We start from the raw sequence: 27401 nt of genomic DNA, 5'->3' as shown, positions 1-27401 counted from the left end.
CAACATTTAAACTGTAATGTAGTTCTGGGGGAAGAAAACAAATATTTGTTAAGTACCACTGTGTTTATCATTTTAAATGCATTATCTGAAGGCTAATACAGCAGTGGGAATAGAGGGAATATTCAAGTAAGGGTAATTAGTAGTACTATATACATTATCTCATTTATTTATTTATTTAAAGATTTATTTATTCATTTGAGAGAGAGAGAGAGAGAGAATGTTAATGGGGGGAAGGGCAGAGGGGGGGGGAGAGAGAGAATCCCAAGCAGACTTCCCACTGAGTATGAAGTCTGATGCTGGGCTCCACGTGGGGCTCGATCCATGACCCTGAGATCATGACCTGATCTGAAACCAAGAGTTAGATGATTAACGACTGAGCCACTCAGGCGCTCCCTACATTATCTCGTTTAATCATCAAACAGTCCCATGAGGTGACAGCAAATTATTATTGTATGTATTTTATAGGAAGTAAAACTGAAGAAATCCATAGAAATTAGGTGACTTGCCCAAGGTTATATTGACTCCATGTTTTCCTGCTTTACAATGCTGAGCTAGAAAGAGTATTCTGGGTTATCTAAATCCATCTATTTATTCATTCAACAAACACAGATCACCTATTGTATGCCAGCATTTGTGTTAGGGTCTGGAGAGACCTCAGTCCCATTGCTCACAGGTTCAATGAGGTAGGGCAGACAGTTGGATTTTCTCCAAGGAGGTAAGACTACTGGAACAGTTTCATCTGAGTTTCTTACAGAAGGACCCATTGGGAAGGGAGCCTAATGGCTCATTTTCCAGAGACTGACAACCCCAACTCCAGCTCCCAGCAGCAAATATGGCACAATGTCCATCTGGCTAGACTGCAAGTGGGCTTCCAAGAAATACCTGGGAACCATCCCACACAGCATGCCAATGAGTGACCACATTCATCTGGGCTACCTGGCATCAGGCGCCATGGATAATGATGAAGCATCAGTGTCTGGTGCAGACTGGTCACTGATATATATTTGCACTCCCCGCCTCCCCTGTCATGGTTCCCCAACTTTGTCTGGTTTCTGTGCTCATACCAAAACTGGGCTCCTTCCCTGCAAACCCACAGTTTCTCTATTTGGAGGAGAAATCAATGCAAGAGAGCAATCACTGATACGGGCAGGGACTCAGGGATTTCTAGGGCTGACATGGTGTTAGGACGATCAACTCATTGCTCACTGACAAGGGAGGTGGTGGTCCAGACCAGGGCAAACCATCTGCCCCATGCCAAATAGCAGAACCAGGACTTGGACTCAAGACTCTTGACTTCAGTTTGATGGTATTTCCCTTATCCTAGCCAGCCCAGGGGGGAACATTTTAGGTGATCCTCCTAAACTAGGGGAGGGGTCAGGATGTTGTAGAAATGATTCTTGCCCAAAGATTACCTTCATGTTTACCCACCTTTGATGTACCTCCTCCCCACTCCCTTCTTTGGGAGCCTCATTGCCCAGGGACTCTGGCTGGCTGTGACTGGCCCTGTCTGCTCAATACTTCGCCACTCCAAGGCTTCTCCTGTTAAGCTTCATCTTCTGGGAAAAGGAGACAGTTTCAAAGAAAAGCACATATCACCATGGGCCTCCCCACATCTGTTCCCTGAGATTTCCTTTAGGAGTGAAACTTGTGACTCAAAGTGGCCAGTCCAGTCCTAGGATCTCCTCAGTCCCAGTGACTGATTGGTTCAGAGATGGGCACATGACCCGATCGGAGCCAATGAAGTTCTGAGAAACTCTGCAGATCACCTACAAGGGTCAATAAATACCCTTTGGCTTAAAACAATAGTGGGTTGTTTTTTTTTGTTACTTGCAACCTGAAGAATCCTGAATGATGAAATAATAAACATAGTAAATAACAGGAGTTGACTATTTACTCTGTCCTTGTACTGTTTTGAGTTCTTAATTTTGTGAATTCTGAGTATTCGCAACCTTGTAGACAAGCAGTATGGTTATCCTTATATTACACCTGATGAGGTTAAATAACTTACTGAGTGAGAGTTGCCTGGCGGGTAAGGGATGGAACCAGGCTTTGCACCAAGGCCGCCCGGGTCTTGAGCCCCTGTTCTTGACAACAGTGCAGTACTGCCCCTACATATATATTCTTTTCAGTTAAGACCCAAGGGCCCTCTTTTGCATTGCTGGTCCTGCAGAGAGACAGTTCCTTAGCCGATCTGCCCCAATTCTTGACAAGGACCAGATCAGTTTCATGAGGTCCCCAGTGCAGAGGTAGTTTGTGCTGATATGTCCCTCTCAGGGGCCCGCCTAAGCTGTGCTTCTATCACTGGGGGTGTGTTTCTTTGGATTATTAATAATTGTAATTATAGCAATAAAAACTTTTACTTGTTTAAAACCTGCTACATGCCAAGCCCTCTTTTAAGTACTTTATACACATTATGTCATTGAGTCCTTAGAAAAGAGAAAAAGTGAAGTTGACTGTCACGTCCAAGGTCCCAGAAGTAGGAAGTATTCTCACTCTCACAGTCCGCTGGAGGACATACCCTGACTTCTGGGCTTCTTGAATCTGTGACCCCCCCCAAGAGGGAGGAGTGGGCAGGGACCCAGTGAACAGACAGCACAAGAAAGGCCAGAATGATTCATCTGTTCCAGTCACAGCAGCAGGACAGGGAGTTCTCCACCCACCAGGTACCGTTGGTCTGATGATAAGATCGAGAGTGAAAGTACAGAAAGGACTTCTCAAGAGTCAGCAACTGGAAAAAAGACCACGTGGCAATACCCAAAATGTGAGCTGTGGCTTTTTTTTGCTGGTGGGTAATTAGGGATTCTTATCTTTTTCTCTATTTTTTCAGAGTTGCTAAATTTTCCACAATAAGCATGACTTACTTTTATGCTCATAAAGAAAATGAAACAAAACAACACCCCATTATGAGAACTAATATAAAAAAAAATCAGGGTTCCTTGGAGAAATGGCTGGTTCCAGGGCTAAGGCAGGAAATACACAAAATGAGCCCAGAGCATCTTGTAGTGCCAGAGAGTAAGGAAGTGCTCGAAAACAAACAGCGCCCCCCCAACATTGATGGGGATACGTCAAGCACAAGAGCCAACGAGAGAGTTTCCAATGGCCAAAAGTGGTAAAATTTGAACAACAAAAAAAGGTAAAATAATATTGGATTACAGCTCAGGTATAAACATAAATATCCACGACTCCATACTAATATAAACAAATCTCTCGTGCAGAAGAATTCCAAATAATTTATGTTGCTACTTCACCCTCAAGGAAGTGAAGCATTAACTCCCTGCTCTTTAAGTGTGGGCTGTGCCTAGTGATCTCCTTCCAAAGAGAACAGTGTGGAAAGCAGAAGGGAGAGAAACTTTAGAGAGGAGAAACCAGACAAGCACTCCCTCAGCCAGGTGATCAAGGGCAACATCACAGTAATAAGCCATGTGATTGTAAGTATCCTTGACATGATGTGATGTGGATGGCCCTTTACCCTGTCTTCCTCCTAGACCCCATAACTCTAGCCTGAGCACGCGAAAAACTTCAGAGTAAACCCAAATGAGGACTATTCTGCAAAACACTTTGTCAGTAACTCCTTAAAACTGTCATGGCCATCAACAGGAAGAAAAATCTGAGCAACTGTCACAGCCTAAGGAGACATGATGACTACAAGTAATGTGATATTCTGCAGGGGATCCTGAAACAGAAAAGGGACACTAAGTAGAAACTAAGGAAATCTGAATTAAGAATGGACTTTAGTTAATAATAATAATGCAACAATGTTGGTTCATTAATTGTGACAGTGCAAAGATAAGATATTAATAATGGGGAAGCTGGGTGTGGGGTACATGAGAACTTCCTATACTGTTTTCACAATTTTTCTGTAAACCTAAAACTATTCTAAAATGCAAAGCTTATTTTAAGAAATATGATAGGAATGCAATAGTCAGCAATAGCAGATCTCTGTTACAGATGCTCAGGATGATCACTCAGCTCCGGCAGCAGTTTAGGTGGAAATAGAACCTATTTAACTCCCAAGGACTCTTACTTTGCCTTTGTTTCCTTAGAAATATCTGGAGTTCTCTAAATAAGTCTGTTTGCTGGACTTGAAGGGAACAAGGTTATTGTATCTAACTGGCCTTCCCCAAGTCCCACAGGGGTTTTATGGCAGTTAGATTCATTAACTTGGTATTTTCTAATCATTAACACTGATCAATAATCCACTGGGTCTGGTCCTTAAATCAATTGCCCCATTAATGAGAATGAAAGCACCATTTTATTATCAAGCCCTGGACCTTTTGCAGAAAAGGCTTCTGGGGGTTTGGGCTGCCCTTCTCTCTGCTGCGTATCGGGTTAATTTAAACTCCCACTCATGTCCCCCAAGCCTCGTGATTGTGACTTGGAACAAAATTAGCTGGAGGGAAAGATTTTTAGAAAAATGGGTTAGAGTCTTTCATTTAGGGTGACAGTGAGCCAACTAAGTTTTACTGAGGACCCACTAAGTACCCAGGTCTCTGCTCAAATGCCACCTCCTTGGAAAGACCCCTCCCCCACCCCCTTTTACCACCATACTAAAACATCAATGCCCACATGTTCTGGGGCCACTGCTTTTGTTTTCTTCGGAGCATTCATCACTACTCGATATTATATTTAATATGCTTGTTTATTGTTGTTTTTTGTTTTGCCCCCCACTAAACTGAAAGTCCCATGAAGGGCTTGATCCTGAAGGTGACGGCCGTCCATGGAAAGGAATGGTGTGGTCAGACTTGCATTCTGGAAAGCTGACTCTGCCTGCAGTGCGTGGACAGGATGGACGAAGGTGTAGACAAGATTAGAGGAAGGTGGAACAGAATTGGAGGAGAATGGAGACAGGATTAGAAGAGGATAGAGCTGGATTGGAGGAAGGTGTAGACAGGACTGGAGACAGGGCTAGTGAATGCACACGGGTCGCTGGGAGGCTGTTCCAGAATCTGGTGAGGCAGGCGCTGATGGTGGTTCTTGGTTCTTGGAAGGTGGAAAGGACAGAGCATGTCACATGATGGGCTGTGGGTCAAGAGGGGAGCTTTCAAGGGTGACCCCTAGGTCTTTGCCTTGGGTTCCAGTCCCTGAGGCTGGGAGCACTGCAGAAGGACAGATATGAGACATTACCTGTGATCAGATGCTATCATATGTCCTAGGAAAGGGGCATTTGATGTGGAATCCAGAAGGTTCTCTTTCTGTTCTGCTACTCTGACAGTGCCCCCCGCCCCCCACACTGTCTTCCATAACAGAAACCCTGGAGGCTGAGACTAGCATCCCCATGAGCTGGCCAGGGAGAGAGAATATGTGGGAAGGAGGGGTGGGTGAGGTGGGAGATGAAGCCTCAGACCACCTCCCTCCCAGTTCTTAAAGAAATGTGAAATGTGCGTGACTTTAGTGGGACCCCTTAGGTTGGCATGGTAGGAATGAACAAGTGGGTAGGCGTGCAATATATATTGTTACATTATATATACTATATTATTATGTTGAATTGCAAAGACATGAGAAGGGCTTGTCATTACGGAAACGAAATAAAAAACGTTAGACTCTGAACCCCAGCTGGCGCGGCCCTGTGATTTACTTCAAGCAGACAAATTAGTGCTTTGTATAAAAAACATTTTCCTTTAAATATTAAGGGGGAAACTTTTCCATTTTTTTTTTTTAGCATGGCTTTTATTATATCTTGAGGGCAATGACTTCCAATTTCAAAGCAGAAATCAATGCGAAACATGATTGGATTTGGGAAACTTGGGTTTACCACCGACAGTTTTGGACCATGTCAGAAGTTTTGAAGGCTATAAATAGATCTCAATTCATACTAACATTTTGGGGATTCTAAAGGCAACGGGATGTCACCTTCCCATGAAGCTAACTTAGAATCCAGTGTCACTTCAAGTCTGTAATATTCTACGTTCTTTTGGTGCTAGTGACATATCGAGATAAACTTATTTCTTTGTCCTTTCTCCACACTCCTCCCATTTCAGCAAGTCAAGGTGAGGATTACGTGGATGAGTGTGCCATAAGAAATAGGCCAGAGGGGGCAAGAAATAGTAGGTCTACAATCATTCTAATCTTGGAAGCCCAAAGGGGCCAGGAAAAAGTCTAGGGTGCTGTTAGCAGATGAACAGCAGGGTCTTCACGAAATAGAAGTCATTCCAGTAGTAAAAGCTCGGCTCTCAGGGTTAAAGTTCTGGAAGTACGTGAAAACAGGACAAAAAGGCCGGTGGTCTGGTTCAAGGCCTGGTGTAAGACAAAATGTGGAACATTCCATGTGCTGTGTGTGTCAGTTCTTTCCTACCCTTCACACACTCTGGAATATGCAAGAAATTTTCAGACTTGCAGGATGCTGGGTGGGCCTTCAGGAAGGCACTCTCTAGAGAAACAAGGAGAAAGGAAGAAGAGAATTCTCCACCAAGTGTCAACAGTGCTTTTCACTGGGTGGCATCGGACTTGCTTTGCCTTCCTGCCAGGCCTCTGTGCTTTCCAGGTTCTCCATAATGAACACATATTGCCTTCAGAATAAAATCCCAGGTTCCTGCACTCCCTACTGTGTTTTCCCTACATCCTGCCACATCTTTGTCATGAGCCCCCTTGCAATATACTTATTTGAGGGTCCATCTGTTTTGTTGGGATCCTGACATACATTTGCTCTATGCATTAAGCCATTGTAATCGTGAAGAGAGTAAAGCAAATCAATGCCACGAAATTCTATGAGAGGGTGTTGCTTGCCAAAGGCTCTATGGGTCCCCACCTGCCTTCTTTTGGTTACTAAAAAAAAAAAAAAGTGAAAGGGGGAAGACTGGCTTGTCTTCGAGAAATGTTAAGGGCATGTGGACAAGAAATAGAACTTTGAAGTATACAGAATGGAAAAGAGGAGAGAAAAAGAACAACCTTCTGATCATGTACCCCAGTGTTCTTATTCCTGGGCCTGTGCACTATAGGCCCCGTGCTTCTGGAAACATTGGCTTAGGTGGTTGCTCATGCTCTGTTTGCTGTGGGATTGCACAAATTTCTAGGCTCCCAAGGCCAGAGAAAAAACTAAGAACTGTTCTGTGTTCAGACCCACTGTGGAAGACATGGTTGTACTGGAAATTTGGGACTGATGCAGTCTTTAGAGTGACCTGTCTCAAATGCAAATCTGACTGTGTCACTTGGCTCCCTTTGTTTCTTCCTCCATTCACTTCCTCAGTAAATTCATCCCATGTGTCTGCCGAGGCCTGGGCACTGTGCTAGAATCTGGCTTCGGTGGGACGCAAGACAGACTTCTCCCTGGCTCCTCCTATAAAGAAGGTCTTTATACTTGCAGGAGGTCCTCTAGGATCAGCCACTCTCCCTCTGCTTTTAAAATGCATCTCCTGCCATTTCTAAGAAAAGTGATTGCTGGTATGATACCCATACTCTTTTGCTTCAATAGACTCCTCCATGGTATATCTCTGTGTGTGTGTGTGTGTGTGTGTGTGTGTGTGTATCCGTGCTTTTGCTTGTCCTGATCCCTCTGCCAGCAATGCCATTCCTTTAGGCCCAGCTCAGGTGTTATTTCCATAAAGCGATGGCCTTCGTAGAGTCCTCTTCAACAGCCCGCTATGAGGACTCCTAGCCCAGTGGTCACTGCATCCAGGGCCTCGTCCGTTTCCTTCCCGAGGTATGAACCCTTTGAGGCCAGGGTCTGGGTATCCATTCACTTCTCAATCTGTCTAGGATCCGGCATGGAGTCTGGCCGCCACTTGGCATGTAGTAAAGGTCTGCTGAATGACTCAGTGACTGGGAAGAGATCCAGAGGGGCTGCCCGGCCTGGAGCTAACACCATCTGATGGCCAGTGAGCGGTCCGCAGGTATGCACATGCCCTCCTGGAGTGCTTGCTTTGCACGAGCACTGAGGTCTCTCTACGTTTTGAATGCTGCTCTACCACCAGTGGACAGGATCGTAGGTGATGGGTTAGGTCGCTCCCGCAGAGCTGAGGAAGCATGAGGGGCAAGCTGGCTGCCTTGGGGAAGTGGCTCATCTCAGGGGGGTCAAGGGCATTTGGCATGGAGCCACACAGCTGGGGGACCCATAGAGATCTACGACTTGAACCCCCTACCGTCCGTATGGAACACTGTGGCCTGGCCAAGGACTGGGGCGGTCCTGACGAGTGGGTGGCAGAGCCCGGACTTCAATCCAGGCCTCTCACCTTCTACCCTCACCTCCATTTTGTAGGACTCAGGGGCACTGTCCTTGGGAACTCTACTCTCACTTGAGCCTAATAAAATAAAAATATGGTTTGGGGGTCCTTTGGGAGAGACAGCCAAGGCTTTTTTCAGGTGTGAGTGTACCTGTGTATGTGGACTAGCCGAGGGCTTGACCTGGAACGTGTCCGTCATGTGAAGACAGGGGTGTGGGTGAGCGTGTGTGTGAGCTACAGTGTGAGCGAGTACACATGTGCCACATGAGCCACCCTCGATGGGTCCCTCCTCTTGTGGGTTTTTAAGAGGACAGAAAGAGGCATCCTGAAGTTGTCATTATGAGGATGCTCCCTAAGTCCTGCTTGAACCTGACGGGTTACACAGCCTAGGAGAAGGAAGACAGTATGTTTGAGATAGTAACCCCGCTGCATAGTCTCCTCGGCCCCTGCAGACCCACTCTCCTGCCCCTGGATGGCCCCAGAGGCTGGAGATCTGTGCCTTGCAGAGTGAGGCAGGTGCACAGAGGGTCAGTGCCAGGCCTGCTCTGCACTCACTCTTCCCCTCTCCCCTGCCCCCACCCACACGAGCCCTTTGGGGCCCCAAAGCCTTTCCAGGGCCATTGTTCCAACCACCCCCAAGCTTTCTCCCAAATATAGATCTTTTCTAATTTCCTGCCCTGAGAGCCATTGGTCAATGAGCAGGATGACTGATTGGTCTGAGAGGGACTAGCTTCCAGAATAGAATTTTCCCCCACAGCAGGAACATGGTAATTAAACTTTGTCTTAGTTGAGAGCACAAAATTTCCCCAAGCAGAACGTCAATTCTCAGAGCACAACACAAATCAGAAGCGGAGTGGAAATAGGATCGGGATCCCAGCCATGGAATGTGCCTGTTCTTACCATGCTGAAAGCCAAGTTTGCTCCCACTCTGACACACCAAGGCGGGGAGGGGTGGGCAAAGGTAGTGTGGACCGTCCTGACCCCGGGAGGTCAGCTCTGTAGATCTCTCTATAGTCCTAATGGCCACCCCCACATCCAGGACCTGTCTTAGTGAAGGTGGGCACAGTGCTTGGGGTTGGCCTATGTGGGTGAAGTCACTTTAGACTCTGATTTTGGCTAGATGCATGCCAATGAAACCAGGTGGAGGTAAAATCTTTTTGAAAACTGAGGGAGGGGGGAGAGAAAGGAGGAGGGAGGGAGGGAGACACAGGAAGAGAAGTGAAATGGAGGAGGAGAAGAAATTCAGTCTTGCCATCTGAAGCAAAGCCCTGCAGTGAATCGTGACCTCTCCTGGCCTTGGTTCCCCAGTGGTGTCTGTCCTAGAGAGCATCGCACTGGGCTGAGTGCGACCTGCATATTAACAGTCACACATCAAACAGGGAGTTTTCATACAACATGGCCCCAGGTATGCACAACTTTTTCATCTAATGCACAGCCAAGGGAAGAGAAATTTATCCTGATGTTAGAGGAAAAAATAGGTTTTGTTGGAGGTATTCTAAATTAGTATATTTTCACATATTATATTTTAAGGATGACTTAGGGAATTTCGAGGGTAATTTTGACTACATCCAATTGTTATCTTTTGTGCTAACTCCAGAGTTACTGAAATCATTATTTTACAACCTTTATCCAGTTAATGTACCAATCCTTATTTTTATAAGTTGTAGTGATGCAAACTTGATCCTAGCTCATTTTTGAATTGATCCAAATTTCAGATTAGCATGCTCCAAATTGGTTTCATAATACACATTATAACTAGAGTTCAGAACCAGATAGTGTTAATATCATTTTACTATATTCCAAAAATCCATAAAAAATTTGTTTGTACCATTAACCAGATAATGTTAATGCAAGTCATGTACCTAAATGTGAAACCGCCGGCACCAAGAATACTCTGGAAGTGAGTTAACATTGTAATTTTCACCAACAAATGTCTAACCTAATTTAGCCACAGGTAGACTTGAGCTGTATCCAGATGCTTGATATACAGGTAAATCATGGATAATATCCACACAGGAAAGAGTAATGAGCAAATTCAATTGTAGCTAGAATGAACACTTTGTTTTAAATATGTTTTACTCTCATTAAATGCATTAATATTCATGAGTAAATAATCATATATATGAATTTCCTTTGGTAATTACCCAGATTCAGCCAATCCTCCCTCTTTTTAAATGGTACTCAGCATCCAAGTACAGCATGATTTTATTGTGACTAGAGAAGTATACACAATTTTATGAATTTATTACCTATTTGTGGACATGACTTGAATGTGAGTTCATTCAAGCTTTCAGTGGCGATTTAGCTTTTGGGGCATCCCCACAGCACTGAGGAACGGAGCCTGGCCCTGATGGGCACTTGGCAGCATCTGACAAATGGGAAAAAACAGGCTAATGGCATAAATACTTTGTGGCTGAAAAGCATAGAGAAAGGCAGTTCCCAGTGGCCGCAGGGACCAAGGCTGCCTTGCGGCGGGGGGTTGGGGGGCGGGTGGGACAGAGCTCAAGCCCAGAGAAGGGGAACTCTGGCAATTGGCAAAATGATATGCAGAGGATGCAGGAAAGCAATAAGGACTCTGTGACTCTGGAAGATGGGTTACTGGGGGAGGGACCACATGGGGGCTGCTCAGACCAACACTCTCTTTCCTGGGAAATGTTCTCCCCCAGTTCAAATGTATTTAGTGAAAACGGCAATACTCCTACAATATGAGCTGGCTCCCGCGGGCCTCTAGCTGCTTGATGGGCAGGACCTGCCAGTCTTCTTCAGGGAATGTGGGAGCTGACAGAAGGCTATCAGGTCACTCTCTGGGAAGCCAAGGCTTTGCCACAAAAGGGCAGGAAGCAGAGATGAGAGAGAGCGAGAGTGAGAGCAAGTGGGGGTGGAGAGAGGGGAGCATGCTGCTGGGGGCCCCTGAGCACACCAGGCCCAGGTCCTACCCCACCCCCAGGCCCAATTGTCACCCCTGTCAGCATGCCTTTGAGAGGCCCTCCCTTTGGCCCGAGATAAAAAGGAGCTGGTTTCTGGGACTTGGCACCAAATTAGAGATTTTCGTGTGCATCTGTAGCATGAGTCTGGATTGGGCAGAGAGGGCCCCACAAGTTAGGGCACAAAACCCCGTCTCCACCCTAAAGGTGGTCTCACAGATTCATATTTTATGACCACGAGGCAGAGTGAGGAAGAGGAGGCCAGGGAGGAGAAGCATGCCTGACACCGCTTCCTGCTCTCTGCCAAGGTCATCAAGCTGATCGCATCTGGGCAGCAACAACCCTCCTCCCACTCCCCATGGGCACACAAGATGCAGAATTCTGGGTCCAGAAAACTCTGCCAGATGCCATTCCCCTTGGCCAGTACTGAAAAAAAAAGCGCTCCAGAGCTAGGTCATCTTTCCTCCTCCGCCAGTTCTTCTGTCTGTCTCCTGGTCCCACCTGCCTGGGACCACAGCCTCTGATACCCAGCAGTCTCCCTCCCCTCTCTTCCCCCTGCCTGAGGGAACGGGGCGCTGCACACCCTCACCCCTTCACCCCGGCCTGGTGTGTTTCCTGTCACCCCAAAACAAGCATGGGAGTAATGAAAGAACGAAAATCTGGGCATGTTAACGTCCAGAACAAACATTAATGGCTGTAAGCTTCTGGAAGGCAGGCACTGTGCCTTAGTGTTTCAGGTTTTTTTATGGAGTGGGGAGGGGGAAATGCACTGTGGTGTCAGGAAAGGCACTTGGTCTTTGTGCTTTGTTAATCACCCTGACCTCCAGCTTCCCCATCTGTAAAATGGGAGAGCAGTGAACCACTTTCCACAGGGATGGTTTAATAATAAAAAAAAGAGATGATGCATAAAGGCCCCAGCATGTGCCTGGCATGTTGTAGGTATATAAACAAATGGTAGTCCCCCCTGCCCCACCAGGTCCCCTTGAGAGTCTGACATCTAATGTCACTCAGACAAACACAGGTAAAAACCCGAAGCCTTCTACAATCCAGCCCTTTGCTTCTTATCCTAGGAGGGCCATGCCCTCTTTTCTCGGTATCTGGCTCCCTCAGAGGAGACCCAGTAACTTCCGGCCTTCTTTTCGTGGCCCCCCACCTCCGGCTCCCTTCCCACCCCCCACACCTACCTGGCAGTAGGTAAGGCAGCTGGATCCTGCTCTTTGTCTCCCACGCTCTCTCTTCCTCCCCCACAGCCAGGCAGTTCCCCCATCGTTCACCCAGACAGCCACAAACGCCTATTTATTTGCCGACTAACTTCCTGGTGGTTTAATATCCCCTTGAATTACTGTACAATCTCTTTCAAGTTATATTTGATTATTTTTCACATTTAAAAACATGAACACAATTACCCAATAATGGCACGTGCTGTTCCAGTCAGAAATAAAATAGTACTGCAATACTATCTATGCATCTTAGACAAGTAGTCAGTCCCTGGAAATTATGTCTCCAGCATGAGCGAGATCTGCAGTGATAGGTAGCATATAAATGCATATAAGACAATAAATAGTTACAAAGGGAAAGGATGCTGAATAATTAATCCACCCGCCTCTCCAGGAACATTCTTTATAAATCTATCCCAGGCATTCATTTGTTTTTGTTTTTGTTGTTGTTGTTTCATTCTTTCTTTCTTTTTTTTTTTTTTTACAGAAGCAGATATTTAAAAGTTAAGGATAAGTAATGTCCAGGAAAGAGACACATAAGAAAAAAATCAGTGGGAGGGAGAGAAGATTATAGATGGTGAGGGTTCCAAGACTGCTGAAACATCGAATGGATGGCATTTGTTAAGGAGACGGACGAGGTGCGGACAGAATGGAGTATCCCATGGGGAGACAGGATTGGCCCGGGGTCAGAGCTAAGCATTAGATATTCATGCTGTGGATTTCTTACCTGGGCCCAAGCCTTTGTGTCATTGGAGAAGGAAAAAGCCAGAGGGACACATTTAGAAAGTTCTAGAACTCTCTGCCCCTCCCTGGGTCCAATCCAAACTTGGCTTTGATTTGCATCCTCCACTGAGGGGCACTTACTGCCTATCAAGGTGACTTACCTTATCTCTGGAGGTCCTGACTGTTAGAAAGTTCATGCCCTGGCATCCAGAGTGGTTTTGCCTGAGACCCACCTTTCTCCAGCTGTCCCCCCAAGAGCCAAGAAGAGCCCACGCCCTCTGCCCTCCAGATATATTACCAGAGATCAAGTCCCATCACCCTTTCTCCTGGCTTCTGGATCTAAAATTCCCCTGACTGGAGATGCCCTTGGGTTCCCAAGCTCCCTTTTAAAATGTACTCCTTGTAATGGTAATTCATACCTTAGGGGAAAATAGTTGTTATTCTCTTTGCAATTTCAGATCTACATTCTTTATCAGTTATATGCTTTGCAAATATTTTCTCTCACCCTGTGGCTTGCTTTTTCCTTTTCTTAACAATGTCTCTTAGAGCAGAAGTTATAAATTTTAATGAAATCCAATTTGCTAATAGAATGATGATAGAATGGAAAATGGTACAACCACTTTGGAAAGTCCTAAGCTGGCAATTTCTTAAGAAGTTACCCATTCACCTATCATATGATCAATAATTCCACTCCTAGGTATTTACCAAGAAAAATGAAAGCACATGTCCATATAAAGATTCGTATGTGAATATCACTGTAGCTTCATTTGTAATAGCCCTAAATTGGAAACAACCCAAATGTCCATCCATAGATGAACAGACAGACAAACTGTGGCATATCCACACAATGGAATACTATGATTCTACCTAGCAATGAAAAGGAATGAAGGAACACATATACACAGCAATATGAATGAATCTCAGAATAATCATGCTGGGTGAAAGAAGCCAGTTAAGGAAGAATACATACTGTACGATTCCATTTATACATAACTCTAAGAAATGCAAACTACTCTATAGTGACAGGAAGTGGATCCGTGTTTGCCTTGAGGTGGGGGACGGCAGGATGGGCATGATGGAAGAAGGGGACAAAAAGGGGCACAAAAAGGAAGCTCTTGGGCATGATATAGCTGTATTCATATTTTGATTGTGGTGGTTTCATAAGTGTAGCCATATATCAAAACAAATAACACTTTATTCTTTAAACATATACAGTTTCTTGTGTTTCAACTATTCCGCCATATATCTGTTCTTTAAAAAATAGATTTGAATCTTTACATTAAATGATATCCAATTTATAACCCTTAGCCATGCTTCTTAACATTCCCTTCTCTCTCCTCTTTGATTTTCTTCCTTCTCCCAACTGCTTAGGACTCTCACTCTGTAAAGCACAGAAAGCTCTCCAGGGCATGAATCCTCTGCGACTCTTCTGGCTCTTTCCCTTACTCACCTCTAGCTCCTCTTATTACAATCAATTGTGCCTCTATGGCTTCTTTTCAGTATTCTTTCCTTTTCAGTATTCTTTCCTTCCCCGGATTCTTCATGACAAAGGCAGGATAAGGGATTGCTTCAGCTTCCTCCTGCCTCTCTCCCCATTTCCCTGGTTGCATTAAACAAGCCTGGGTACCTGCCTCCTTAGGACAGGATTCTACTGGAATGGAGGCATTGGGTGGAGAACAGGGCAGGGCTCCTACAAACCTAAAAAGTACCTTTGTGTAAATTAGAAAATGATGCTCCCTCTGGGTGGATAATTTAAAAAAAATGCCTTCCACTGGGCAGAGCCAGACTTGCAAGCACCTGGTTTGGGGAACAGATGGCATTACTGGGCGAAGTAAAAGGTTTCCCCTTTCTCTGGAGAGACATAGCCTGCACCAGGGCGCATGGCTTAGGGAGCAGAGCGAGGCTGGATTTCAGCTCCCACTCACCCTCTCAAGACCTTTTGTTTGGTGCACAAACTAAGCCACAGACAATGGCAGCCCTGGATGAGAAGAGGCTTTCATAGCAGGCAAAGCCAAATATACTTAACAGGAGGGGAAATCGAAAATACCACTTGATAATAAATCTCGTCCCTATGTGTATTTGTATTTGTATTTTGCATAAAACGAATGTATCCACTCAACTACTGAGGAACACATAAATGGCATCCAGTTTTTGGTGTTGTAAATGACGCTGTAACATGTACTATCACATGTCTCTCGAGGAACTTGCTCAAGAGTTTCTCTAGAGTGAATACTTCATTGTGGCATTGTTGGGTCATTTGGGGTAATGCTCAACTTTTCCAGTCGTTTTACTGCCAAATTATCTTACAGAGTGGATGTACTAATTTACTTTCCCAACAGTAATATCTAAGCGTTCCTGTGGCTCCGTATTCTCACCAATTCTTTATTACATTTCTTAATTCTTGTCAATCTAGTGGTTGTGATATTGTATCTCACTGTGTTTTAATCTGCATTGTCCTGACTACTAACGAGAGTTAGCAACTTTGCATAAATTGTGGGCCTTTAAATACTTTTTCTTCTGTGACATTCCTTTTTATAGCTTTTGTCCATTTTTATGTTGGGGTGTTTGTCTTTCAACTTAGTTCATAGGCCATGTTTACAGGATACTAGTCTCCTGTCGATAATATGTGCAGGAAATACCTTCTTCCTCACCATGGCTTATACTTTTACCCTCTTGAAAGTCTTGGACAGGGCTTTTAATTTTAATGTGGTCTATTTATTCATCTTTTCCTTTATGATTTACGTTTTTTTTTTTTTTTTTTGTATCTCAATGAAGAAATTCTTTCCTAATCTGAGGCCATAAATGTATTTTCCTATATTGCCTTTTGAAAGTGTTATCATTTTTCTTTTCACATTTAGGTATTTAATCCACCTGGAATTGATTTTTATGTAGGGTAGGAAGGAGGAGTTCAATTTCATTGTTTTCCATCAAATTACCAATAGTCCCAGCACAGTTATTTAAGTCCATTACCCTGTCCCCTGCTCTGCATGCCATCTCGGCCACATACAAGTATCTCCCCCTGGGCGAGTCTTCTGAGCTCTCCATCAGTCTATTTGTTTACTTGCACACAATGGCACCATCCTAACTGCTCCGGCTTTACCCTAAGTCTTACCGGTGGGTTGAATCAGTCCTCCCATCTCGTTCCTCTTCTTCGAAAGTATCATTGTCATTCTTGATCATCTGTATTTCTGTAAACATTTTGGGACTAGCTTTTAAAGTTTCCCAAATTTTGGAATTTGATCAGAAATGAATCAAATTTCATAGTTCACTTTGGGATGAATTGACATCTTTACCATGCTGGGTTTTCCAATCCAGGATCCTGGCATATTCTCTCCATCTATGTAAGTCTTATTTCATGCCTTTACTCAAGTTTTAGTAATTCCTCCACAAATGTCTTGCACAACTTTTGTGAGATTAATCCTACATATTTTGTATGTTTAATATTATTTTAAGTGGCCTATTAAAAATTCCATTTTCTACCTTTTTGCTTCTGGTGTTTGTTTTTTCATTGATTTTTGTTGGAATTCTAATAACATATCAGATTATTTGAATTTAGGCAAACATAACATCCATAACCAAGTTTTTTCTTTTCTAATTCCAACACATTTTCTTTCTTTCTTTTGCCTTCCTGTGCTAGCTAGGATTTCCAAAACTATGTTTAAAGGAAGTGATGTCAATGTTCCTATGGAATACTTTCAATAATTCTTCCCTAAGTGTGATGTTTGCTGTAGGTTTTTTGTAGATATCTTTTATCAGGCTAAGGAATTCCTTTCTATTCCTGCTTTGCTATGTTTAAAAATAATCCTAGATGGGTGGCACATTTTATCAAATGCTTTCACTTCATCTGTGGATGGAAATATGATTTTTGTCCTTTAATTTGTTAATGTAAATATCTTGAAGTGACTTTCTAATGTTAAACCAACCCTGCATTCCTGAGACTTGACTTTTTTATGTTGCTGGATTCTGTTTACTAATATTTTGTTGAGGATTTCAAAAAAATTATGTATATTTACGTAAGCGATTTTAGCTTTTAATTTTCCTCTCTTTGCCAGGATATGCTGTCAGGGTTATGTTAGTTTCATAATGAATTGGGGAGTGTTCCTTCTGAAGTTTTTCCTTGAATATTCATTAAAATCTACTGATAAAGTGTCTGGACTGAGGTTTTTGTTGAGAAAATTTCTATCAGTTTTCAATTTTTATAAGGTTTCAATTTCTTCTTGAGTCAGTTTTGGTAAGTCTTCATTTTTATAAAAAAATGTTATATTTCCTATGTGTTTTCTAATTTATTGCAAGAAGGTTGTTCAGAATATCCCCTTAAATCTTTGAAGGTCTTCAACATCTGCAGATAATATTTCCTTTTTCCTTCTTAATATTTATTTATATCTTATTTTTCTTGATAAATCTTTATTAAAAAGTTTATTATTTACAAAAATTAATTTCTGCTGTTACCTTTATTAGTTCCTCTTATCTACTTACTTTAGATTTGTTCTGTTCTTCTTTTTCAAACATGTCAGGTTGTATACTTTGCTCATGAATTTCCACCCTTCCTGCCTTTCTCATACAAGTATTTAAGTCTTCCGGGCCAAGCTGCTCAGGGCTTGGGAACTCTCCTGAGGCCTGAGGGGTGCCCTGCCTCAGCTCTGGGGTCCTGTTTCAGCACACTCACTGCAGCAGAGGCTTTGGCTGAACTGCTGGTGACCTGACCAGGGCTGTGATGGAGGCCTCAGTCAGCTGGACCCAGGCTTCTAGCGGGCGCCCCCACTGAGGGACCCAAGTCTTTGAAGGCCCTTCCACTTTCCATCATCTCGAATTCTTCCCTACCTCTCTTGTGACCAAATGTTGTTGGGACATTCATCATTTTCTCCCTGGGCATCTACTCTGGGAGCTGCCAGGGTGCTGGGTTCATGGACACAAATCAGCACACAGTCTGGGGTGACAGGCAGGCACTCACGCTCCTCCTGTCACTCAGCTCAGCCCCTTCCCCCTTCCTCCCTGAACTGACCCAATTGTCTCGACTGTGCCTCTGGGCTGTCTGCTCTGCTGTGCTCACCTAGAAAAGTCAGACTGATGCTCACAGATGTCAACACATTCAATCTCTGCTCAAAAGTCTACTGTGGCTCGATGGCTGACACTGCCCACACTTGTCTGAACCGGCCATGATGGCAGGGACCTTGTCCTGTGTGGACACCATTAAATCAGATCCTGGCACTGGGTCGGTGTGTGGTAAATGCTTGCAGAAACAATGGGAGAAATGTGCCATTCAAGGTCCTTCATAATCTGGCCTCACCTTCCTTTTCTCAAGACTTTTTACCTGCCCCTGCACCCAGACTTGTCCAGGAGGACAGAGAGGCAACAGCCCTGCTCTCAGGTAGCCCTGCCAGGCAGAGGTTAGCGCTGATGAGGAGCCTAATGCTCAGAGAAGTTCAGCAACCTATCCAGTGAGGGCTGGTGAGTAATGTAGCCTGAGTATGCATAACTCACTTGCATGTATCACCTCGCTTTATCCCCAGAACAACTCTGGGAGGGGCTGCTAATGTCCCATTACAGATGAAAGCATAAGGTGCAGGTGGCTGAAGGCCTGCCCCACAGCCTCCTAGCTGGCTGGGATCTGAGCCCAAAATCTGACTGCAATTCCTCTGACTCCTACCTGACCACCTTTTCCTCCTCTGGGGTGGGAGGTGAAGAAGCCGCACAAGCCACACAAGCCACACACTGGAGACATTAGATAGGCAGGGCCCTTATCCTAGAGAGGATGGGATCTAAGGGAAAACTCACAGTCACCATGAATAGTGTGTGTTGTTCTTAATGAGGCGGAAGGCGAGTCCCGCTTCCTGGTCACCTGTTACACATCAGGCCCTGGGGATATAGTGATGACATGCCATGGTCCAGACTTCAGGAGTCTCGGAGTCTAGGGGAGTGGAAGTATCAGACCAGATCACCCCCCTGTCAGTAGCAGAGCCGGCAGGATCCACCATGTGGCAGAGCAGTGAGAAATGCCTAAGTCCGAAGATTTGGGATTTTAATTTCCTATGGCCGCTGTAACAAATGACTACAAACTTGATGGCTTAAAAAAACACAAATTATTCTCTTGCAGTTCTTGAATACAGAAATCTGAAATCAGCTTTCCTAGGCCAAAGTCCCGGCTCCCTGGAGGCCTGGGGGAGAACCAGCTTCCTTGCCTTTTCTAGCTTCCAGCTGCCAGCTTCCTTGGCTGGGACCCTGTTCCAGCACCATGCCAACCTCTGCTCCCGGGGTCACATCTCCTTCTCTCTGTGTCTAGCCTCCTTCTGCCCCCTCTTACAAGGACACTTGTGATCACACTGGTCCCATTCGGATAACCCAATACTCTCTCCCCATCTCAAGATCCTGAACTTAATTACATCAGCAAAGTCCCTTTTGTCTTATCAGGGAAAATTCGCAGCTTTCATTCTGGGGGCCATTATTCAGCCCACCACACCTGGATCATTCACTTCTTAACTGGTGGATCCTGGGTCGGTCCTTGGTCTCTCAGAGCCTCCATTTTCTCCAGTGTAAGTGGGGATAAAAATCTCAACTGCAAGAAGGGGGTGGGTTTAAAGTTTAAGGGGAATGAGCAAGTGACGTTGCATTACATGGGATACTGATTTTAATCAGTGCACTAGAACCCCCTTTGTTCAGACCTGCTTGCAGCCCTTGGCCCTGCCCAGCTGGGATTGATGCAGACCCAGGTCCACAAGTCCAAGAACAAAAGGGGACGGGCTTGAAGTGAATTCCCTTGGAATTCCCCCTCATCCAACCTTTACACCTGGCTGTGGGGCCGCCCGGAGGCTTCACTTCGATGGCAATATGTGGAAAGCAGGATTGGAGGCTGATGGTGGCATCCTGCTGCCCCCATGTTTATTCAGTGAGTGAGGAGGACCCTCTAAAGACAGTGCACACTGGGAGAAGGGCACGTAGAGGGAGGGAGCATTCCATCTGCTTCCACAGGCTTTGGAGTTCTATGACACTGGACAGGAGTGTTGAGCTCCTAGCACTGTGTGCACACAGTCGGTGCTCAATATATGCGGGCTCCCTCTGTCTTCTAGGTACCCCACGGTTTTTGAGGGCAGCTCCTGGGCTCTTGATGTCCTTTCTCTTCTTTGGTCTAGAAGGCCATGAGGGGCGGTGACGGCATCCGCTAGGGCTGCCCCGCAGATCTGCTGCCTCCTGACCAGTCCCCGGGGGCAGGAGAGGAACTGAAGACACCCCCCAGGCCATGGCAGGGAGGCAGTGCTCTGTGCATAAATGCTGGCTGCTAAAATGAGAGTCTTGTGCCTTACCCTTCTCATGGGGTATTTGCAGTCTACAGGGAAGATGGGGTGAAGACCCTGCTAGAGGGAGGACAGTCTGGAGGAGGGAGTCTTCAGGCACAGGGGAGGGTGGAGACATCTGGGGCACTGGGGGCTGTGTGACTCAGTGGCATGCTCTGAGGACCTGTGAGTCACCTTGTATATGGGCACCCTTGCTTGATATGAGGAATGATAATCATTCATCCCCACTTCACAGACAGGAGAGGTTCAGGCAGGTTGGAGCGAGGGGGCGGGTGGTGGAAGCGGCTGGTGGGGGAGGGTCTGTGCGTGGGTGGGGGCTGGGTCCTGAAAGAGGTGACACTTTGGAGGCCCTCTCTCTGCCTCTTGCTGTGCTTACGTCCCCTCTGCTTCTGGTAAGAGCTTTTCATCTTAGTCTCAACAATCACCACACCAACAGATCCCCTTACAGTTATTTTAAAAGAGACCTTTAAAGCGTTTAAAGATGAACTACCTTATGCACCCAGGGCTTCTGTGGGTGTCAGACTAGAAAAGGTATGAGCCCTAAGAGACCCCCGTGCTGTCAGCCCCTGAGAGGAGATGCTGGGCACACAGTTACCCCGGCCCTCCCTCCCTGCAGGATCCCGGGCTTCTGAGCCCTTTTTCTAAAGGCCTCATTTATGCCAGAAAGAGTCTGTCCTGGGGAGAATGAGATGGTTTATGGGCAACAACATTTTATCAATTTGATTTTGGGAAAACAAAGCCAATTGGAAAGCTGAAATATCCCCAAGAAAATGATATTGCTTTGGGGGCCCAAGACCAGGCTGGGGCCCGGGGGGCGGGGCAGGACTCCCTCCCCACCCCCCAGCAGACAGGAGGACCCAGGGTCTGGGATGAGAGGGCATGGGCGGGAGTTGTCCCCTGGGGAGAGACCTTTGGCTGTCCCTGGTCTCAGGGACATTTCACTTATCAGAGAGGGCAGCCTGGTGCCAAACCCTGCATTTCCTGCCCCAGACTCACTTTCTTAAAGCTGGGGGTGTTAAGGCATTTATCTATCCCCTCCTCCCATATTCCCATGGATCCAGAGTCCAGGAGCAGCCACCCCAAAGCACCCCAGGAGAGATCATCCGCAAGCCCTTGAGCACCCATTCCTAAAGCATCCTGGGAACAGTAATTTGCATATCCCTGCCATGTCCTATTCCCTTAACATCCCCAAGAAAATTGATTTGCATAGCACTTGGGAGAAACTGTCCCGAACGCCCTTCCAGGCAAGAGAAGTTCCTGTCCAGATGACCCTGGCCACAATAGGGTCCTGAGTCCTGGAACCACAGAGAAGGTAAACAGGGTCAGGAGGAGGGGTAACTGCCAGATCCCGGGGCCACACACACAGGCACACACTTCCCCGGGTGGCCCTTGCCAGTGCCCCAGGAGCGTTTGACGTTTCGGTGCCAGAATCAAATGTCGCTTCAGAAACCTGGCCCTACAGAGACATCACAATCCAACCCCCTCACACACGCGGTAATTAGAATATAAAACTCTTTCCCACTGGCCAGACCTTGATGGGAGGTGATGGTGAGAGACAGTGATAGGAAGAGACACAGAGCCAGGGTGGGTGACATATCTGGTGGGATGCCATGAGTTGGGAAATGGCTGAGGCTGTGTGCCACCAAGGATGAGGGTCTTTTGGAGCACCCAGGTGGGACTGACAAGATCCCAGACAGCTCCCTGCACCACTCCATCCCAGGCCAGGAGGTCTCAGCCATTCGAAGCTGCCAGAAGAAGCTCTTCAGAGCCGATGTCATAGATCACGGGGAGATGCCCCCCTTGGAGCAGGCAGCCCAGTGCAAGCCACATGCACAGACTGTGGGGCCAGATCCTGGCCTGACAGTACCTGAAAGTCACCGTCACCTCTGTCGCCCCCAGTCAAGGCTAAGCAATCAAGGCTAAGGGCCCTCAGTGGGACCCCAAGGTTTGACATCCTCTTTTCCAGACCCAGAGAAGTCTCCTTCGGGACTGGAGAAGTCTGCACACTGAAGGCTCCCCCAGCTGAGAATTGAGATGCAGTGAATCCATTATGTCTTACTGCGGCGGCTTTGCTCCCAAACTGCCAAGTGTGTCATCACACCGCCCTCCCGGCCGCTCGAGCCTGACTTACCTGCAAGAGAGAACACAGACGGGGATGACAGATACCTTCCCTTGGGACCAGCAGGGCCTGCAGGACTGGGTCCCTGCAGCCCCTTGCACAAAGGCGAGCTGGTTCTGAAAAGGCCTCCCCGGCAGGGCAGAGCCATCAGGGGAACCCGCACTCTTCTCTTGATGTCTTGACCTTGACCAAGTCAACAGCTAGAGAGAAACGTGACCACGCAGAGGTGGGGTCTGGAAAGAGGCCCTTCCCAGCAATCCAGGATGACGGGGAGGCTGTGATGAGCATGAATTCACTTTTGGAGGCAATAAGGGATTTGCTTTCTGGGCCGAGAGGTGAGGACCGCCTCTGCATGTATCTTTTCTTTGGGGAAAGGAACAGTAGGGCCAAGATATATTCTTTTTATTTCACAATCAGGGGCTTTGTGGTTCCCCGAATGATTTATCCTCTGCACAACTGCAAGCCAAAAGGGATCTGCTCCTCCGGGGTGGAGTTTGGATTCTCCTTTAAAGATGACACTCCCCCTGCCTGTTTTCTGTGTGTCCAAAGGAAGCAGAGAGTCCATTCTGTTCCTCCCATACCAAAGCACCTTTTACTACTGTGTTTTTCTTGTAGGATATTCCCAAGCTCTATAGTTGTCCAGACCGTGAGGTATGTTGGAGTCTCAGGTAGTGGAAAGATAGGGCTGAGAGTTCTAAACACCAAGTCTTCTCCCCAAATATATACAAACATGACTAGCACACGTGAGGAAATTTTAGTAAACACGGTTTATCCCCTCAGGTTATGCTCCATTTCTGATTGAGTTTATATCCCTGGTATGTATGTGGAGTAACGGACACTCCTTTATTGTCAAAAGCCTGAGGTACCAAACACTTCCACTGTCAATTTTTCCCTTCACAAGATTAATTTTAACCCAACTTTGAACACCAACCTGAAGTTTGGGAGCACCACCGTCCAGGGGCACACAGCCTAAACAGTAAGGCGAATGTTTACCTGAAATTCAAGATGACAGTTCTGGGCTCAAGTTCACCTAGATTTAACTGATTTTTCCACAGCCTGCTAATGTCTTTCTAGCACCAGGTTGGGTTAGACAGGTTTCTGCCCTGCATGCTTCCTCACAGTCTTGATGTGCTAATGCACATTGTGACTCTTTAGAGCCAACCACTTCCTGGCCACTGGATCACTGTCTTTGTCTCAGGAGATGGAAACAATATCCATCTGGTCTCACATCAGTCACTCAGGAGTCACCCTTTGAACCTCCCTGGTCCTCATTTCCACAGTGAATCTATCGCCGAGTCTTGTTGATTTTACTCTCCAAATCTCTATGGAATTCACTGCCACCATCTTAGACCAGGCCGCCACCATCTGTGGAACTAATGGCAGGTGCTCCAGCAGCTATCTTGGACCATGAAGTAGCAGCCATGGACTGATATTGGCAGAACAGGTAGACAGAAGGACCCTGAGTTCCTCATGATTCTTTGAAGCTGCCATACCAGTCCCATACCGACCATCTCTTGCCTTTCTTTTTTTTTTTTTAGATTTTATTTATTTATTTGAGAGAGAGAGAGAGAGATACTGCACAAGCAGGGGGAACAGCAGAGGGAGCGGGAGAAGCAGACTTCCCACTGAGCAGAGAGCCTGATGTGGGGCTCGATCCCAGGACCCTGGGGACATGACCTGAGCTGAAGGCAGATGCTTAACCGATTGAGCCACCCAGGTGCCCCTCTTGCCTTCTTTTATGTGTGAGAGAAACAAACCTCTTCATGGTCTAACATAGTGTTATTTCGGCATTTGGTCACACACAGATGAACCCCATCCAGCTGAATCCTTGAAGTAGAGAGAGGGGAATCTGACCTGTGAACAGGTGTACACCACGTGGAACCTGCATGACGCTTACACTAGAAAGTCTTGGGGGGGGGAGGGGAGGAGAGGAAGGTTCCACAGGTGACAGCAGACCAAGGGACATGTGAGGGAGGTTAGCACTGCAATCACCATGCGTCCACCTGTGTTACCCCCGCCACTCCTCACAACACACAACCCTATGCGTTTGGCTCCATTACTATTTCCATTTTACGGAGTAGGAAAGGGGGTTCAGGGAGGTGAAGTCCTTTGCCAAGGCCACACAGTTGGTGGTGGAGGCAGGGTTCAAGCCCAGGAGGCCGGCTCCCAGCGCCCCAGCCTTCAACCCCGACCGCGGGAGGTGTGTTTGTTGTTGTGAAATGTCCAACAGATAGGTGTTTTGTAAGGGATACTTTCGTGTTGAACTACAAACCGAACTGTCAGTCTGAAAGGAAAACTCTAGGATAATTTAACTAGAGGGCTTTCGGTTTATTATGAATCAGTAGCCGTAGCTATAGTAGCAGCTAGAGAGGATTTGGCCAAACGGCATCTCACGTGGCACTTCGTGAAGAAATAAAAGGTAGGCTGCCCCAGGTGAAGCAGGGTGTTTGAGCCCAGAGAAGCCCTGCGTGCCCTCCAATTTATGTCTCTCCTCCTCCTGTGGAGGAAAGCACCGGAAATGGGGAGCCGCGGCGCCGCTCTCCTCTCCGCGGCCGGCTCCGGGCCTTCGCCGCGCGGCTGCTGCCCTCTGCTGGGCACAGCTGGAATTGGCGGATGTCGCCTCCCAGCGCAGGGACGGGAAGCTCCAGACCGCGGGGAGAGGGTCCTCCTGAGGCTTCCTCTGGGGCCGCTGCTCCCGCTGCCCTGTCCTCGTTGTGTGGAGGGCGGCCCCAGGACCTGTCAGGAGCTGAAGGGAGAGACTGCTTTAGATGCACCTGGCCGCCCCCGGGAGCTACCCACAGTGCTCTGGGCGCCGGAACCAGGATGCAAAGGAAGAGGCTTCAGGCGGCCTGGGGTAGGGGTGAGGAGGAGAAGAGGCGGAAGGTCTACTGCAGGGGCCGAGGCAGCCTCACCGTGGCCTTTAAGTGACACACCCACCGTCTGCATACCGCAATTACCACGTTCATTTTCAGAAACTGCCCCTCAGAGTGGGGAGATCATGTCCCTTCACAGCTGCCAAGGCCTCAGACTGAGGGTTGTGTCTGCACTCCGGTCTCAGGCGCTGGATGTGCGACCTTAGCAGGGCACTTCATCCTTCCGGGCCCGCTGTGCCCTCTGGGAACCATGGAGGGGCGGCCAACAGGCTCCCACGAGCAGGGTGCAGGAGGAGCGCGCCGGCGCGGGCCTGGCGCAGGTTAGAGCTCAGAGCCGTGGAGCAAATGCAATTTCTGTCCCGAACACCCCCTAGCAGATGGCTGCTGGGCAGGCAGCCGTGAACGAGGCTCCTGGGGCAAGTGCGAAGGTAGCATGTGGTGCTGTCCTGGGAAATATGCAACCCACACATCTGGCAACGTCTGGGTCCTCCTGCAGCCATCTCAACTCCGGCCTGCCATCTACGTCTCAGAGATCTCTGAGTACTTCCTCCAAGCCCGGGGGGCCATTTTCCTTCATCCTTTGGACACCTCTCACTTCCTGCTTTCAGCTGAGCGGAGGAGGTGGAGGACAGACAAATCTCTCTCCTGGAGTCCCTGCACCACTTTATTCGCCATTCATTTATTCAGCAAATATGTACTGAATGCGTTTTCTGGACCACCACCATTCTAGGGGTGGGGAATCAGCAGTGAACAAAATAGACCATCAAGCTGCTCCCATAGAGCTTACATTTAAGTAGGGGTTAAGGGAGATAGAAAATCAATATGCATCAAGTACAGTATATAGTATGATAAAGAGTGAAAATGTCAGGGAGAAATACGAAAGCAGGGCAGGGGAGAGGGGTCTTGTGATCTGAAATAGGGCATCAGTGAAGGTCTCCCTAAAGGGACATTTGAAGAGAAGAAGGTGAGAGATTGAAACTTGTGGTGTCTGGGGGAAGAGTGCTCCAGGCAGAGGGTACAGCATGAGCAAAGGTCCTGAGACAGGAATGTGGGTGCCATGTTTATGGAACAGCAAGGAGGCTGGCATGGCTGGAACAGAGGAAGTGGAGGGGCAGAGGGAGGGGATAGAGGAGCTGAGGTGGGTGGGGAAGGGGGTAGTTAGATCTTGTAGGGCCTTTGGCCTTTACTCTGGGTGAGATGGAAAGCATTGGAGGGGTCCTGAGCACAGAAGAGGTATGGTCTGACATTTTGTAGACTATCCCTTTGTCTACCGGCTGAAAAATGGACTACAAGAGTAGGGGGCAAGGGCAGAAGTGGGCAGACCAGTGAGGAGTCTCTTGTAAGAATCCAGGCCAGAGAGGTGGGGGTGGGAACTTCCCAATGAGAACCCTTGCCAGATATTTAGGGTCTGAGAAGAGGAGAATAGGGGTAGGAGAGGGAGTACTGGGCCAGTGGTTCCTGGCTGGTAGGGCTCTGAGGGTGCTGGGGAGTAGCTGGAAAGGACAGACGAATCCATATTCCCACCAAGCACACATATGCAGAATATGCCTGGGATACGTGTATATATCTTTATTCTAATATAGGTAGATGCTGTTGTCATAAAAATAATGTTAATTTTTTTTTAAAGGCAGATGCTTAACGGCTGAGCCACCAGGCGCCCTACAAAAATAATGTTAATTTTAAAATGTTGCTGATTGGGGCACCTGGGTGGCTTAAGTCTGCCTTCGGCTCAGGTCATGATCCTGGGGTCCTGAGATCGAGCCCCACGTAAGGCTCCCTGCTCAGTCAGGAGCCTGCTTCTCCCTCTGCCTCTGCCCCTCCCCCCTGCTCGTGTGTGCTCTCTCTCTCAAATAAATAAATCTTAAAAAAATAAAATGTTGCTGATTTATCGAATGCTTTGAAGGCATTCATGCTTTCATTCAGTGGATCTTACCCATTATTCTTTTGGTGGGTGGTGGATGGATTGGGGGCACCGGGGGTGTCAGGGTGTGTCCCCCACCCCGCCCGCCCTGCATCCCAGGAAGTGGATTCTAGATTCAGACAGCCTGGTTTGCAGGCCTGGCTCCGCCACATATGAATCATGACCTTGGGCAGGTCGTT

The 27401-nt window shown here is 47.1% G+C and overlaps 1 protein-coding gene and 1 long non-coding RNA gene across 5 annotated transcripts in view; one reads left to right on the top strand and one right to left on the bottom strand.

Moving 5' to 3' along the window:
* The window catches only part of KCNIP1 (potassium voltage-gated channel interacting protein 1), a 329087-nt gene that overhangs the window by 57160 nt on the left and 244526 nt on the right, over window positions 1–27401 (bottom strand). The gene's annotated exons all lie outside the window — the stretch shown is intronic.
* Window positions 1–27401, top strand: part of LOC144381093 (uncharacterized) — a 90147-nt gene that overhangs the window by 24581 nt on the left and 38165 nt on the right. For both annotated transcript variants that reach the window (XR_013445616.1, XR_013445615.1), the window contains exon 2: window positions 7693–7826. This is a non-coding gene — a long non-coding RNA (uncharacterized LOC144381093). The remainder of the gene's footprint in view (window positions 1–7692; window positions 7827–27401) is intronic.

This window comes from Halichoerus grypus, chromosome 2 (assembly GCF_964656455.1).
Source record: "Halichoerus grypus chromosome 2, mHalGry1.hap1.1, whole genome shotgun sequence".
Classification (NCBI taxonomy): Eukaryota; Metazoa; Chordata; class Mammalia; order Carnivora; family Phocidae; genus Halichoerus; species Halichoerus grypus.
This window is presented reverse-complemented; position numbering and strand designations above follow the sequence as displayed.